The following is a 2,558-nucleotide window of genomic DNA, read 5'->3' as shown; positions in this document are numbered from 1 at the left end:
TGTGTGTATATCAAGAGATATCGGAATTGAGAGTCTCTTTGTCGACCTTCAGCTAAGTCCCATCCTATATTTTTGCAAGAATCCCATGACGGATTCTTCAGATTTAAGAATCAAACCACAAGATAGCAATCCCAGGCTAATTTACGTTAGCCTCTGCTCTCTTGAGTACAATGCTAGTTGTAATACTAATACTGATGATGATGATGATGATGATGATGATGATGATGATGATGATGATGATGATGATGACGATGATTATGATGATGGTTATGATGATGATGATGATGATGATGATGATGATAACAATAACAATAATAATAATAATTAATAATAATAATAATAATAATGATGATGATGATGATGAAGATGATAATAATAATCCACGGAACCATACATACACAATTAGGCAGACGACATTATCATTCATTTCATCGTAATGATGATGATGATGATGATGATGATGATGATGATGATGATGATGATGATTGCGATGAAGTCGATCTTCAGTCAGACACAACAACAGTACGGTAGCATTGTGATTCATCTGAGGCCCAGTTACAATTAGTGTTTGCCACAATGACGATACTGACTGACCTCCCTTCCTTTTTCTTCCCTGCGTATTGATACGACATTCCTTTCATATAATCGCTTCTTCTCAAAGATCTCTTTATATCTTTCCAACAATAGAGCCTCGACGTAGCGACCCTGTTTCTAACCGTTTCTTTCACCGGCAGCAGCGTCACCAACCCGCGTCATCAGCATCGCTGCCCCCCCCCCCCGACTGAAGTTGATAAGGCGAACAATATACGAACCCCTCATCTATGATGAAATTTCTGGAACAACACTAGATTCTTGTCAACAATATATACATACATACATACATACATACATACATACATACATACATACATACATACACACACACATGTATATATTTACATACATACACATACATACATACACATACATATACATACATACACATACATACATAAGCATATATATATATATATATATATATATATATATAAAGTATATGGATATATGTATATAGATATATACATATATATATATATACACATGTATATACGTACATACATATATATATATAGATATAGATATAAATACACACACACACACACGCACACACACACACACACACACACACACACATATATATATATATATATATATATATATATATATATATATAAAGTATATGGATATATGTATATAGATATATACATATATATATATATACACATGTATATACGTACATACATATATATATATAGATATAGATATAAATACACACACACACACACGCACACACACACACACACACACACACACACATATATATATATATATATATATATATATATATATATATACATATATATACACACATATATGGTTACATATACATACAGGCATTGTACACCTGAAGATACTTCAATAAAGCGATTTATGTGGTAATTTATCGTCGTATCAGAATCAGTGCTCCAGCATGGTTAATAGAAACCAAACAATGAAAGAACTTAATGATCTCTGCCAGAACACAAATAATATTACAAGTCAGGGTCGAGATGTTTGTACCTGTCCAATGAAATATGCTAGAAGTAACAGCAAATATCCCTGCAAATAATAATACTTCATCTTTCACTTCAGCTTTATTATCAAATCAATTAATTAATCAATCGGAACTATTTGCCCTATTCTTCTTCTGTTTAATCGATTGGTAATAAAAAGGAAGTGAAACATTTCTACAGCGTGTGATTTACTAACAGTGTGACCCTCCTAAAATGTAGCAATATTCGTTTCATCACCCGATTTCACTTAAAGAATCTAACGAAAGAAATACAAAAACGAAGTGTATGACAGTTGGCAGGGAAGACAGCTGCTCGAATACAGGGCTGGCATTCCCTTTTAACTGAGTACAAAGGAACAACGAGAAAGGATGTTCCTTACTCTGAGATACATCACACGAGCTGGTCAAGAAATCGAACCAACGATGTTATGTTCGTCAGCCTAAGAACTTAATCACTAGACAACGTGCCTGTCGACGTATTTCAATTGCCTTTTTAAATCTAACAACATGAAGAGTTAATACAGTATTAACTGCAATGCTGAAGATCCGTCATTATTAAATACATTTTTGTTCCAGTTATAAGCAATTTTTTTTTGTTATTATTAAGATCACTGGTCTTCTTTTCTGTCAATACTTTGATAGTTATAACATCATGTGACAATGTCCAACATAAACATGTTCATCTGGAGCAACTAGAACTTCACGAGGAAACAATACGATTTCTTTTAGCAAAAATATATTATAAAAAATTACGTAAAACATGACATGGTTACACTCATATTTTTAATAATAAGGAGATACAAACAAACATGCTCCTCCATACACACAATACACACACACTTATATTTGTACATATACTGATAAAATAAATACCTAAGCGTATGTACATATGTATGTATAAGCATATACATACATATATACATACGTTTATATATATATGTATATATATATATATATATATATATAT

The 2,558-nt window shown here is 31.9% G+C and overlaps 1 protein-coding gene across 1 annotated transcript in view; it reads right to left on the bottom strand.

Moving 5' to 3' along the window:
• The window catches only part of LOC106875064 (neuroendocrine convertase 1), a 167,183-nt gene that overhangs the window by 12,701 nt on the left and 151,924 nt on the right, over nt 1-2,558 (bottom strand). The window lies entirely within an intron of this gene.

The sequence above is a fragment of the Octopus bimaculoides genome, chromosome 15, assembly GCF_001194135.2.
Source record: "Octopus bimaculoides isolate UCB-OBI-ISO-001 chromosome 15, ASM119413v2, whole genome shotgun sequence".
Taxonomy (NCBI): Eukaryota; Metazoa; Mollusca; class Cephalopoda; order Octopoda; family Octopodidae; genus Octopus; species Octopus bimaculoides.
Note: the sequence above shows the minus strand (reverse complement) of the source record. Positions and strands in the feature narration are given on the sequence as shown.